The following is a 14,853-nucleotide window of genomic DNA, read 5'->3' as shown; positions in this document are numbered from 1 at the left end:
GAACACGAGCTCTGAGCCTATGAGCTGAGGGCCTCCAGGTCAGGAACTGCCTTGTGTTTTGACCCATAGAGTCTGAGCCAGTAACCATGATGGTCATGGCAATTACAGACTTCTCTTTTGGTTTGGATGTGTCAAAATGATGTTTCTTGGCTAAATCACCACAACACTTCAAACTAGTTTGCTGCTTTTTCTGGCAAATGATAAACAAAGCTATGTGGAGTGGACAGAGGATGGAGGTCCTTGTTAGCACAGAATCATGCTTTTGTTGCAGCTTACCTCTTTCTCTGAGCATAGATAACCAGATTCAAGGAATATGCTGCCCAATCAAGCTTCACGACACCCTCTTCATTAATTAATTACACTGAGAACTGGCTCCTACCTACCTCTGGTTTTGGTTCTCTTGAGAAGGTCTAGCCCATGGCTCACAAAGCTCCTCAGACATAGTCAGTTTACGTCTTGCTAATAAATTTATTCAAGTCAGGCTGTGAGAATCCCTAAGTAAAAGCAGTTTTACTTGCACTGCTAGATTGCTGAACTAAGCTAAAGCCAATGTAAAATGGGATTAAACTACTTTTAATATATCTATTGAGGGCTGCTCAACAGTTTAACTGCACAAATCCAACACTGATTTCAACAATGAACATTTCATAAAGAGCTTTTACATTCTTACTAACTTCTCGTGACTGTGAAAATTGCTTGGAAGATCAAGGAAATTAAGTTCACTCTGTTTGTTATCGAAAAAGGTACGTCTTCCAGAGAATCCTTATCAACTTGATCTCGTTGTATGCTATCTTTAAGTAATGTTATACAGTCTGCTACTTAGCTACTGTTTCCATGGCCATGAAGTCTGATGCCACAGGTGTGACGATTGGGCCATAGATAAGCCCATGACTTTGTAGAGATCAGGGAGATGGTAGCTCAGTCTGGGCTTGTACCTGCACTTCACCAACACTGTGGGCCCTGAGAGTAGAGCATCTAACTGCAGAAAATATGCCCAAGCTTTACAAACCATGGAGTCTAGGGCATAATTTATCACACCCTAGTGTAGATATCTAAAATAAACTAGAGGAATTATGCTCCAATTATTATATGCTCCAATTATGCTCCAATATGGTCAAGCTCCATAGAGCTTGACCATAGTCACACAAAGACCACGCTTGGTGTCAAAATGCATCTGCTGCAAATCTATAGGCACCGAACTCCCAGTCTGGGACTCATTCTCCTCTCCTCTTTTTCTTTTCCCCTGGTCTGAGGTCACTTTGCAGTGATCTTTCATCTCAGCTGATCTCTTGCTGTCTGGCTTTTGAAATTAATATCCTCAGCAAATCACTCAGCTCCTGCAGAGCACATACAACACAATCAGTATAATTACTTCACGTCACACCTCAGTTGTCACTTCACTTTAATGGACTGCAAGTAAGATGAACTTGAAAAGTGCTCTAAGTTAATGTTCTTAGAGTTTCTATTTTAGACTCTTATGAAAGACGTTAAATATATTCAGAAAAAGAGATTTCATCCCAGAAATTATTATCCACATTATAGCACAGTGAACAGGGCCAACAGAGGTCAGGGCTCTGTAATTAAGAGACTGTTAAAAAACATTCAGTGTAGACAGGAAAAGGGTAGGACAGGAATGATGGGACTCATCTGGTAAGTGTAGGTGTTTCTGATGTAGAAATTTATATATCAAGTGTATACTCTGTCTATGAAGTAGCATCCAGTCATTATGGACCACAGAGCTTAGCAGACAAATCAGCCTTCTTTGAATCGGAGTTGGTGAGATTAACCTCAGGCTATTTGCTTCTACCACCTCATTCAGCTTTAAAGAGACATGAGGTGCCCAAAGACAGCCAGCAGACCTGTGTCACGGCTCCTAAATCTGTCTCCTACTCTCACCACCCAGGACTTCAGCATGTTTGGCTCTTTGAAATGAAGTAATTCTGCATTAGCATTTGAAGAACAGCGTATTTAATATCAGAGTAGCATAATCTCTCATTTTAGGTCATTGCCTGTGTCACTTAATAATCACACACCCTTCCTCCTTCCTTTGTCACATTTCTCCCCATTGTGTTGTGCACGAGCATATCCAGAGGATATGAAATCTCATCTCTTGTACTTCTATTCCAATGCCTCAGAGAATATTTTTGTCTTTTCTGCAACTAGCTCTGTAGCCATTCCTGAGAATGTAACAACTCCGTATGTTTGGAGACTAGATCTGGCTCATTTAAAATCCAGCTAGGATAAGACTCCTTTGTTCCTCTTTTATACCATAGTCCACTTTTAGGACATCTACCAAGGCAGCATGTCATCCAGCCCAACTCCTTCCTCTCCTCCAGGTGACTCAGATTTGCAATTTCTGCCTTTCTGGAAGGACCCTTAGGAACCTAGCTGCTGACCAGCCTGGGCAGGAGCAGGTAAGAGCCCTGGGGCAGAAGCTGGGCCCATGCAACGAGAGGTGGCACAGAAAGCACCGGGCTGCAGCCCACCCCTGGGTTCACCCCTGGCTGGGCTCACAGCAAGCTTTTGCATGATGTATATCGTTCGTGGTGAAGTATCAGTTACAGAGAGGCAGCTCGAGTTGACAGACCATTACTGAGTGTTTTTACTCTGCTAAAGCTCATACATAGTACAAGAGCAATTTTCTTCCGTATAAAGGAGATTAAAAGCTAAACAAAAAGAACTAATGCCCCTGCAGGTTTGGATTTACACAAGCAGCACTGATTTTAGAATTCAGCCAAATTATTTTTGCCCTTAAAGTCTCTCAAAATGCCTAATAAAGTAATTTGGAAGATGAAAGTTTTTCCATTTCTAATACTTTTATCTTTTTCCCAGCACATCCAGCATTTCCTCCTCCAATGACAGTGGCGGGATGTGTGCTTCTGAACTAATTCAGCTTTGATTCCCTGTGCTGCAGAAAAGAGGCAACAACTTAAATGCAGTCCTTGTTGGTCTCTCTCCTTTTTCACTTACATGATAAAAGAGTTTCATCCGCATTTATATACTTAAGAGGCAGTGCTTTCATTACGGCCTCTCCATTAACCAGATGGTTCCTTCTATCGCTCCCCACAGGCTGTGAGACCCCCCCGCTCCTATTCACTATTAGCTGGCTCTGGCCACAGGGTGAGGATGGCACAGATCCTTCATACAGGATGGAAGAAGGAAGCTAAAACTTGTATGTACCTCAAAACCCAGGCACATTCAGATAGCCAAAGAAGGGAATAGCAGGATCCTTCAGGAGGAGATCTCCCCTCTCTTTTAAAAATGCTGATGGTCTTCCTCAGCCATATGCATACTTTTCCATCTGCTGGCTGTATTGTGGCCATGATCCCAGCTAGCCAACTGCCATGACTTTCATCTTGTGGCCTAGATTTTAGCAGTTCTCCTCTCCTCAGCCAACCCAATGAACATATGTGCCTTCATGTTGCAACATCTTTATGTGACACTTTTTGCCTAACAGTATTTTGAGAGAGGAGAAAAACCTAACCTGGTCTTGACCAGTCTTGCTGCTCCGAGAAAAAATCCTTTTGAGTCCTTCTACCACCAGTGACCACGTGTTCCCCGTAGCAGAAGAGCCTTCACGTGAGAGGTTTTGTCCATAGGATGGTTTCTGCTTGCCATGATCCAGAGGCACTACAGCTGTTTGACAGGGAAACACAGCCGCATCCCTCCCACCCTCACCTTTCCCAGCCAGCCTTTTCCAGACTGCTCCCTTTGAAGCAGGGGTTGAGGAGGAGGCAATGCTCTGTTTGGGGCACTGCTCACTTATTTGGTACCTGGACAAGCAATCCTGATCACCAGGCAGTGCTGCTCTTTCACCAATTAGCTGCTCATCGGCTAAATGTTTGAGATGCCTACGCTCATCTTAAGACACTTTCCTTCCACAGCAGAAGTTGCACTTCTGCTTCAGCAACAGCTCAATTTATGAGGACACATTTGCATCTGTATCACTCACATATGCAATTCCAGCTGTTAGCATAGCAAACAAAAGAAACCCTTTGTTCCTGAAAGACTGACACTCTATGGGAAAGGGAGAGGGGACAACCACCCAGATCCTCATCATTGGGCAGAAGCCACTTCGTGGTCTCTGAGGTCCAACGAAACCTTTCAGTTCTCATCCTCTCTTCTGGCTTCAATACAAATTGGCAATTGCAGTTCAGTCCCTAGAGGGCCCTAAAGGATAATAGTCCCCGTCACAAAACAGCTGCACATACACATTTACCCTGATTTGATGAGACAGCCAGCTTCTATTTGGAGAAGTCACAGCAAGCAGCACAGAAGCTAGATGGCCTTCTTTTGTCCCAAAGGGAGAAGTAAATGCAATGAGGGGAAATTCTTTCTCTGAAATTCATGTTTGAAGCGCACCTACTACAAGTATCTGTGTACGTGTCCTATGTCCTGTGTCCTTGAGGTCCACCAGGTATGTGTCCACTAGACACGTACTCATGGTCAGTATTTTCTATGAAAAACTTTCACATGATTGGTTTTAACATGTTTCAAATTGCTTGGTTCTTTTTAGAGATATTTTTCAAACCGTATAGCTACTTTTTAGAGAAAAAAATGCAACGTGTTTTGTTTCTTGTTTGGTTCCTTTTCTTGATTGATTTTTCTTCGATTCATTTGCTGAAATAAAAAACATATTTCAAGTCGATAGAATTAACAAAAGCAGATGGAGAACTGTGTTGCCATACAGGAATGGAGAAATGAAATGACATGAAAGAATTATTTAAGGTATATATCTTTATGGAGGCACCAATGCACAGCCCATACCTGTTTTCAAGCACAGCTTGCTTTCTTCCCTGTTCATTTTTAATGAACTGTTCATATTTGTACTAACAGTGGCTAACACTGCTGTGGAGAAATCAGACTAATGCATTGTCTACACTGCTGTGCCTCAGAAGATGTCTTTTTAATTGCTAAGGCTCAGGAATTAAACAAGAAAATAAATCACAATTATGGCTAATAAGTCTTTATTTCCAAACAGAAACCGCAAAAAAAAATGTTCTATTACAGAACAGGTAACAAGTGCAGAATTCTAAGTATGCAGTGTAACAGAAACCATTGCCTCCTCGACAAAAAATCATTAGGCACTTAAAACATGAAAACAAAGTATAAATTAGGTCAGCTAACAGATGACTCAACAATACAACTTCATCTCGGTTTTCTGTAATAAAAGCACACACACGCTTGAGGGGCTTTCCTTGCCTCCTCCTAAATCCTGCGCAGACACGTCTATGGGAGGCTGCACACGTGCTACTCATGTGCGGACAGACAACATCGAGTTCACATCTGAAGACATAAATAAGTTCAGCACTGAGAGAATTTGAGGGAACCTTTTTGGAAAGAGCAGCTGCAGAGCAGCTTCACGCCGAGTTTGGCCCTCGCGGAACACAACCACACCAGCTCCAGGGACGGGAAAGCTCTGCTTGGACCACACTGCATTGAGAACACAGGGCCAGAAGTGAGCACAACGCACCTTTGGAGAGATCATGAAACCTCTGGGCACAAGCTATTGGGGAAACTTTGTGAAATTACATCTTGACAAATGGAACAGTCTCTGAAAAGAAGAAAATGTGCATTTGGCATCCCTTAGCAAAAGTCCCAAGCAGAACCTCTCCATCCATCTATTTTCTTGTATTTCTTGACCTAAACCAGCAGCAGAGGTGGCCTCTTAGCCCTGCCTTAGAAAGGCAAATCCATGAAGCAGCTGTCCCCAAAATTCCCTTCTAGAAATCAGTCAGATACCCTCAGAAATGACTTTGGGTTGTATCACTGTTATTTTAGGTGGCATTATGCAACTTTCTCTGTAGCTTACTCTGGTAGAATAAAACACAATGAATATTTTAAAATAATTTTAATTCAATACCTGAAGAAAAGAACATTACGAATATCAACATAAAGAACACATCTGAAGCTGCTATATAAAATGTGCATATAAAACAAGCAGAAATTTCAGCTACTACACTTCAGTTTCACAACAGTCTAAGATCGATTCTGTACCATAAGCTCTAAAAATAAATGCACTAAGAAGTAGAAAGAGGATTTTTAGGGTATCACCTCACCGCTAAGCCTAGAGCTGAGAAACCTAGCAGGCTGCTGAACCACAGGCTTGCTGTGAAGGATCTCCTCTTGTCGAGGACTGAAGTGAATGGTGAGGAATTAGAAACCCGTAATCTTGTCTTACACTAGGATATCCCGTCCCAACCATTAGCATTACTCATTCTGATAGCCTCTTGCCATAGTACCATGAATTGATGGTGGGATGATGAAAATACTTCCATTACTCAGCTTTCTGAGCTGTCTCCCGCTGTGGAGAAAAGCAGGATGAGAGAAATAAAAGACAAAACAGCACTAGGTGCAGCAATTTATGTGGCACGCTGTATTGCTGGTGCTACCTCAAAATTTAGCAAAAGACAGACTTGACTAGTTACTGGAAGGCAATGTGAGGATGCCATTCCTTCTTGGATTTAATAAGGAAAGAGAAGTTCCAGCAGTTCTACTATTTGAATTAAGAAACACATTCAGAGTGTTTTCATCCTTAGATGGGTATTTGCCAACACTGGCCACTGAAGGGCAGTTATTTCTCGCCCACAAAAGGACGTTAATTCAGTAAATTCTCAAACATCACAATAATTTTAGCTCACTTCCCTCGTGATGGGGTCCACAGGACAGGAAGCTGCTCTGAAAGGTGATGTTAGAGAAACCACTAAATAACCACACCAGTTCCTCTGCTTAGTGGTATGCTGCAGATCTTCTAATGCTCTGCTTGACACATTATTGTAATTTAGAGCCAATTAAGAAATACTTAATACGAGCCTCATGAAGATCCAGAACAAAGCTTAGCAGTAATAAATTTGCCCACTCATTGTGCCCTGTAGCTGAAAGCCTCAAATGATTCCTTCAGAGTATCCCAAGAGAGCAGCCTGTGAAACTCTGGCTGTCCAGAAACGTGGAGAAGGAGGATTTTCCAGCCTAAAATGAGAGAATCTGAAACTAAGAGAGCCAGGCTTGACGTGGTAATAACACAACCCTTTGTCACAACTCTGGGCGAGCAGACCCAGAGAGGAGAGAGAGACTGGCTGCAGGAATATTGCAAGATAAAGGATTACCTGGCTGTCAATACTTCCAGCTAAGGTATACCTAACCAGCCAGCTCATGTGGAAGAAGTTTACTGCTTCAAAGTACTACAGCACCCTGCTCTCTGCAGGTGTTGTATGAGACGCTGGGCTGAGCAGAGGCTGAGAGCCCAGGTGTGCTGAATTGCATGCAAGTTTGTGCAAGCTTACCAGTGAAGTGAGAATACTATTTCCAGTCAAAGCCTTCACTTACAGTTATCATTTCTGAACCCAGTGATGGTGGGCAGCTTGTTAAAATGACTGAATTGGGAAAGGGAGAAAAGGGCAGCAACAATCACAGAATCATCTAGGTTGGAAGAGACCTCCAAGATCACCGAGCCCAACCTCTGACCTGACACTAACAAGTCCTCCACTAAACCATATCCCTAATCAACAAGTGCAGGTACCCAGAGCCCCCAAGCCCCCCGTCCCTGGGAGCAGAGACGGGCCCCAGCCCTGCCCCCAAGGTCCCCAGCGGTGTCACCTCCCCAACTTGACATAGGCTTCGTCAGGCAGCTGGGCCCATCCAAGAGCCATCAGATACCAGAAGGGCATTGCTGCATCCCTACATTCCCACCTGCCTGGTCTCACCCCTCCTTTGCTGTGGCTGAAATTCCCCTGGCTCTGTTGGCATGAGCCAGTTTTCTCCTTTTGGCACCACGTTATATTTTTGCCATCTCAGTGTGCTGCATGGGTCAGTGTGGGAGCAGACAGGCACCACAGACAGCACGAAGGAAGGGGACTCGACCCCATTGCCAGCCACCACAGCTGAAGTCACCGCGGAGCTACAGCCCAAATTTAGCACCTCAGTGTGAACATTGCTGCCTTCCTGGTGACTGCACACCAAGCCATCTTAGGTGTGTTTTACTATGTTGCAAGCACAGCAGCATTTGATTCACAGCCACACAGGCTCAGTGACAGACACCAAACAGAACCACGTAACGCCCCTGAGGAAAAAGAAGTAACTAACTCCGGGCAGCGCCGGATCCTACAAGAAAATGCAGCACTAAAGATTCGGAGGAGAAAAGGGAACAAAAGGAGACGAGCGGGCTTTAATCTAAGGATGCCGTGACCCAGTCATGTGCAAGGACACTGTCAGCCCCTGCAAAGGTACAGTGGAAGTATTAGCACATTGTCAGGGCTTCTATCTTTAGAAAACTATTTAATCTCTGTATTCGCTCCGCAGCGTGTGACAGCACTGGAGGCCCACAAACCCGAGGAATGATTACTCCTCATACAAAGCAGAGGGAGCTGAGAGGCCCTTCCTAACCTCTGGTCAAGAGTCCTTAATCAAAACCGCACTTGGCTTGGTCTTGCAAAAGCATCATAAACATTCCCAGCCAGGTACCAAATCCATTTACTCATCGTTAACCTGGCACAGATGTGCACTAAACGAGAAATAATTTATTCAGCTGTCAGAGAAAGCATCCTTTACCACAGTGACTGTAATTCGGCGAGTCTTGATTAATCTGACCGCACTCTGCCACCCAGAAATGCTGCTATTAGCTCGCCTGGCCTCTGCACAAATTAAGCAGGACCAGCCACAAAGCACACGGCAGCAGCAGCAGCACCAAAACTGAGGGCAAGCGCTGCGCTCCGGTGATGTGGAGTGGATGCGACCAACATCACGTAATGGCCTCGTGTCTGGAGCACAGCCTGAGAAAGCTACATTAAAGATAATGTCTTAATCTAGAGTCTAACAGACTGCATTTTTATACTGCGGGGGAGTTAAGAGTGTTTGCAGGAAAGGGTAGGAAAGGTTAACAATCCCTCCACACATTTCTTGTCAGTCTTGTGCTCCACATAAATGGCTGAGAGCTCTGAGAGCATCAAGGAGCAGGTCTTCAGGTCAGTGGCAAGTGCAGACTTCCCTGAAGGCACTGAAGAGTCAAAGTGTCTGTCTGTGTTACAGAACTTTGCCCCCATTTGTGCTGATCCATTAAACCCTTCAGTTTAGCCCTGTTTTGTCAAGGAAACTAGAACGGTTTTCTTCTTTTCAGCTACAATTCTCTTAAAATATATTCCAATAAACTTTCTCGTTACTAATATACGTGTGTTATAAATAACATAGCTGCATAGAAATAGCCCAGACACATGGTAACTTCAGCTCTGTGGTGTGTCATAGCACACAGCACACATTTATTCACTGACATCAGGTAATACGGTGCTATCCAACACAGAAAGTTGCTTCTCTACTTACACAAAACCACAAAACCAGGCTTTGCACTTTACTCATGCTGGCTACAGGGCTGAGTGGGCTTGCAGCCCCTCTCCTGCCATGCTGGGTACTGCTTCTACTCCCATGCAAAGCACAGGGAGAGTCTAGGGCCATAGAGACTGGTCTGGGGTCTACTGTGACTGCCTAGCTGCACTCACGACAGCCACACGACCAAACTGGGGCTCTAACAGGTGCTGCTTACAGCTTGCATAAAAATTTCATGCCATGCAGCTACAGGTGTCAACCAGCAGATCTCAAAGGAAATGGAGCTCTTACCTGGGCACAAGGTCTGCACTGGTAAATGCGGCAAGAAAGTCTCGAGGACTGAGGCCAGCTGTACATCTGTGGTAGCAAACCCTCCTTGCCTTGAAACAGAACAGTAATTTCAACCCCAAAACTCTTTGTAGGAACAGTCCAATCCCAAACCCTGTTGCACACATGGCACTGATCTCTCCCTGCACTGTGCTCAGAGGTGGAGCCAGCCAGGATGGAAGAAAATAAGGGGAAGGAATAAATATCACCTGTGGAGCCTTTTGAGATAATGATCCACAGGCTGAACAGAACTCAGCAAGAAGGAGGAAAAGCTACACAGCCAAGATCATCTCATTGCTCTGCACTAGCTGGGGGTAAGCTACAGTCCATGCCTGAACACTGGTACGTCTTTGACTCCTGGAGGAAATACGAGGTGGCTCTCAACCAAGTCTATTTGCATCACGCAAAGCACATCACTTTGCACAGCTCCAGTTACCAACACTCAGGTAGAGTCCACACGAGTGATTTATGGCAAAGAGGAGTTCTTGGAGAAAACTGGTCTTTTATTTGTCTTCTCCAGATTTTGTCTTGGAGCAAATTTGGATGGAGGAAATTTGTCTTTTACCTCTTAATTGGGGTCTTGCAGTAGGCAATCATACACCACACTTGTAAAGTGGATGCGAGGTCTTACAGCAGCCAGCTCTCTGCACAAGTGACAGATGCCTGTGGCCAGAAACTGGCACAAATTTCACTGCTACTGAGGACAAAATGTGGACGTGTGGTGCTGGAACCGTAACAGATCACAGTGAATCAAACCCTTGTGCTCGCCTTTTTCAGTCACCAGCTGGTAACACAGCTGTACCAGCGACTCAATTATGACATCTTTGTTTCTGCTAAAAGCCCTACTGATATTCAGAGGTCCACTTGTGTATTAGTGGGGTACCATTAGATTCTGATAGCATTATTTTGGAAATGGATCAAAATGCTGGATATTTCTCAGCTAGCAGAACTGGAACAATAACGATTGATTCTAATGCTTTTAGGATTATTTCTGTGATTATAAAACTGCTGCAAGGTAAGCTTTCAAATATTGCATCAATATAGAAACGCTCTGATAAGGTATCAGCCTAAAAATATATTCTATAAGGTTCAATACATTTAAGTAGTTTTTTTTGTTTGTTTGTTTGTTTGTTTTGTGGGGGAGAGAAATAATCCTCAATGAGTGGAAAATTGAATGCTCTGTAAACTATCAGTTGATTGGGGATTTAGTGCTACTGTGGTAAAATGAGTTTTTTTTAGTAAAGAAAATACCTGACAGTATCCAACTGAAAAAGGATAGGAAGGACACTTTATCTTTGAACTGATCATTGAGTCTCAAAAAAAACACTGAAACTCTTCCTTTTTTTTTTTTTTTTTTTTTTTTTTACTGCAGTAAAAAATATAAGCAGAAATATACAAGCTGCTACAGCTAGGGAAACAATTGCTTGTTGTAGCGCCCATAAATGTTAATGTGATCCTTTATTTCACTTTTGCTTTTCGCAGGATGTTGCTCCACTGGACCATATGGAAACTTCAAGCACAAGAACTGCACGGGGTTTGAATTAAATAACCGTAATTTTCTTTCTTATATGTCCTGGTACAGGAGTTGACTCTAAAGGGAACACTCTTCTAATAATGCTCAATGCAGTTTCTTTATCTGTGGTCACATAGAGAAAGACGTTATGCTAGGTGGAAAAAAACAGGAAAACTGCTGGGGCTGGTACAGATCATTTTTCTCGTGAAAGGTCCATCTCGTGTGTCAGCAGAGATAGAGATCTGGGATTGCAGGAGTGTGTGCAAAGTCATGCCCTAGCAGGACTCTGGGGACTGCAGCATGAAACCTGGTTTATTGTCCTCATTTGGAGCTGAGCTGGACCTTAGACAGGAACAGGAGCAGGAAGAGGGGTTTGAAAATAATTACACATCTCTGGTCCTTCACACAGTTGTTCACAAAATTAACATAATTCACATGAGCAATCCCATTAAACCCACAGCATTATCTACTGGCCACAAAATTAAAGCACATAAACTATTTGACTATCTCTAACCTGAGGAACTTTTTAAATTTGTGCTCCCAGGGACAAACTAAGACTGACTTAGCTCTGAATTAAGTACTCCACCATTGCTCTTCTCATCACCTTTGTCACGTAGACAAATGCTAGCCTTTATAGGATCAAGTTCTTAATTGCAAGTGTTCACTGCCAACTCACGGAGCTACCATACAGAGACTGTTGCCTGTATTATGGGATAGTAACAAAATCGGAGATCTTACATCAAAATATTTTAATAATGCTTTAAGAAGCAAAACATGATGAACGTCACATATTGCCACCATCCTGAGATTGTGCTTTGCTACAATTAAAACAATAGGAAGGAGTTTCATAATTTACCAGATAAATGCTATTTTGCATTAAAAAAAAGATTACTCAAGATTCAGAAATGTAGCAGTCAATGTGTGGAAAAATCACTTTCTTTTCTCCCTAAGTGTAAAATATTTCTCTATTGTAATAATGCAGTTTAATGCTCACGAAATCACATCGGATCAAATCCAACACCAAGCTGCTGAGATACACAAATTGTCTCCTTAGCATCATCACCCTGGAATTAAAACAATAAAACATGTTACTGGTACAGTAGGAAAATCACTTGTTATATTCCAAATCAACCGATAGTTTGGTCCTCTGTGCGTATGCATTTCACCTTCTGCATGTGCTTTTTCAGCCTTATTTCAAGCTGGAAGTTGGTGACATTTATTATACAGTCCTACAGGCTCACAGAATTCTCCTGGGTAAGCTGGGCTCTTAGTGCCTGACCTAGCCTGAGCATCTGCTCTCTGTAAAGGGGGACTGCTTCATTTTAATACCCCCAAAACTGCTCTCACTTACCCCACCTGTACTGCCCTCTTCAGCCTTCCTAAGCCGAACAAGGCTGGGCGTAAACACATCCACTGCAAATCTGAATATGGGTGAATTAAATTAGCTTAATCATATTTTGCAATAGCTAGAGAATGAAATTATTCTGTTTCTTCAACAGGCTAGTTCTGCTGTGGAAAAACAAAACAAATCCCTCATAAATCTGTAAAGATTTTTTTTTTTTCATTTGATTTAAAACCTAATTTAAATTCTAATCTGATTTAACCTAAATTTTTCTATTCTGGTGGGTTTTAACTGAACAGAAGCAACTTATCTCCACTGGTTTCATTGCTGACATTATTCTTAACACTTAAACTTAGCTCAGTGGCTGAACACAAGAGCCAAGTGTGTACTTCAGAGCTACACCGCATGGCTACTAAAGCAGAAGATCTTTCTTTCAACATTGCACACATCTCATAATTTCACGCTGGATAATATTTTCCCAAGTCAAGGATAGGCTGAAATTCGGCTGCCTGACAGGAATCCAAAGGGGTCCTTATTTTCAAAACGTGCTATCATTTTCCTCACAGTAATTAGAAGTACATTGTGATGTAGCTCATATTGCTCCAGCTACACTGAGACACCACAAGGATAACAGAATTCCAGTAGAATTTAAGCTCGTGTAGGTATCCTACCATTATAAATAGGTTATTTATAACAATTATATTTATAAATAGGTCATTTGTAGCAGTATTTATAACTTATTTGGATTTCCAGCAGCTTTCAGTATTAAAAACCCATCACATGCTGGCAGTTTGGAACAACACAACTTGCTTTGATGGGAAGAGAATCACAAGAAAATGAAGAGGCAGCAGCCCCCTGCTCTACTTGATGCGGCCCAGCCAGCTCCACCTGGACTGGAAGGCTGCACTGCTTCTCCCTCTGTCAAAAATAGACAGCTTTTAATCATCTGCTTGGAATGGAAAAGCCTAGAGCCAATTTTTACTTTCCAGGTAACATGCACTCACTCAGCAGTTCTTACTCTAACCTCCAGCTCCTCTCGGCTCAACCTTTCCTCCCTCAGCGCCTTCTGCTTGGACGACTGAGCGCTGTTCTCTTCCCCAGGCTCAGGGAGTCTCAGTTTCATTCTTGCTTGCTGTGTTTTTTTTTTTTTCTGTTGATTGACTCCTCTGAGCAGCTGCTTAATGCTGCTGTGCTGTATGTCAAAGCAACACATACTCTCCTTCCCTGCTGTCTCTTTCGAGCATGAGGAAAAAATGATGGTTCCTTGGTCAGACAGTATTTGCATTTTAACCAGGCTTCTGAGCAATCAGGTTTTTTGCCAGTCTGATTAATTTATCATCTCACAATTTTTCTAATCAGATTTTTCTCTCTATTTTTAAATAGGAATCGGGCCAATTCCCCTCCTTGAGCCTATGTTTACTTGAAGCTAATAACACACCCTTCAGGCTTATCAGGTTAAAGCAGTGAACAAACAAGACTTCCTTCAGCTGCAGGGCCACAGCAAAAATGATTTTATAATTTAATACAAAATAATCAAGTTCATTATTTTAATTACATTTCGAGATTTTGCTGATGTCTCCTTTCCCAGCTTACCATGTGTGATAGGTAGGCATCTGCTTTAGTGAAGACGGGCATGTCTGTTGAGTATAATCATAAGGGTGCAGGAGTGGATAATGTAAGGCTGATGGAGTTTCCACAATGATCTATGGGACTCTGGTGCCTGACAATCCCCTCTACCCAACAAAGTTCACCTCTGCAATGGCAAGGGTGGCGTTTAGGAGCGACAGGGCTGAAATGGTTCATTGGGATGCAGGTATGCTCTGCTCTCCCGGTAGTGTGCCGGCACCTGCTCCCTGCTTGGGACACAAAACAGCTTCGCTCACTTCTTGTTTAGAGCAGCAGACTTGTGCTCCGGGAATTTGTGAGGGAAATTCTGCCTGAGACTTTTGGGGACACCCGGTGATATAGGGAACCTTCAGCTACCCGCTAACAGGGAAGAGCGGGGAGCAGGGAGAAGAACGTTAAAGGGAAATTGAAAAGAGAAATGAGATTGTTCAATTTTTAGAAAAGGTCATCTCTGGCAAAACATACTCATTAGAGAATTTCAATTATCTCTAATAGTTGATAATAGCAGCAGAATGGTAGCTCATACTAAAAGCATTTAAATTCTATTTTTTTTAGGGACTAACTTTTCTCTTTGTAAATAGAAGTGATTAACGTAGTGGAGAAAAAAATTAGGGCAGTACAACGTATCCTTCTGGTTGCTTTTTCCTTTACAGTTTATTTCATAAATTTGGCTGCAGAAGTCATTTTCAGCCTGCAAAGCGTGGACAGCATTTAATTAACCTATACAGAT

The 14,853-nt window shown here is 42.8% G+C and overlaps 1 protein-coding gene across 1 annotated transcript in view; it reads right to left on the bottom strand.

Annotated features, from left to right (window-relative positions):
- Nucleotides 1-12,100: 12,100 nt before the first annotated feature.
- Nucleotides 12,101-14,853, bottom strand: part of ST8SIA6 (ST8 alpha-N-acetyl-neuraminide alpha-2,8-sialyltransferase 6) — a 38,796-nt gene continuing 36,043 nt past the window's right edge. Inside the window, exon 9 of the mRNA XM_084306931.1 lies at nt 12,101-12,219. The gene's annotated coding sequence lies outside the window, so the exon portion shown is untranslated. The remainder of the gene's footprint in view (nt 12,220-14,853) is intronic.

This window comes from Netta rufina (assembly GCF_964035555.1).
Source record: "Netta rufina genome assembly, chromosome: 2".
Lineage (NCBI taxonomy): Eukaryota > Metazoa > Chordata > Aves > Anseriformes > Anatidae > Netta > Netta rufina.
The sequence above is the reverse complement of the archived record's forward strand: the minus strand, read 5'-3'. Positions and strand labels throughout refer to the sequence as shown.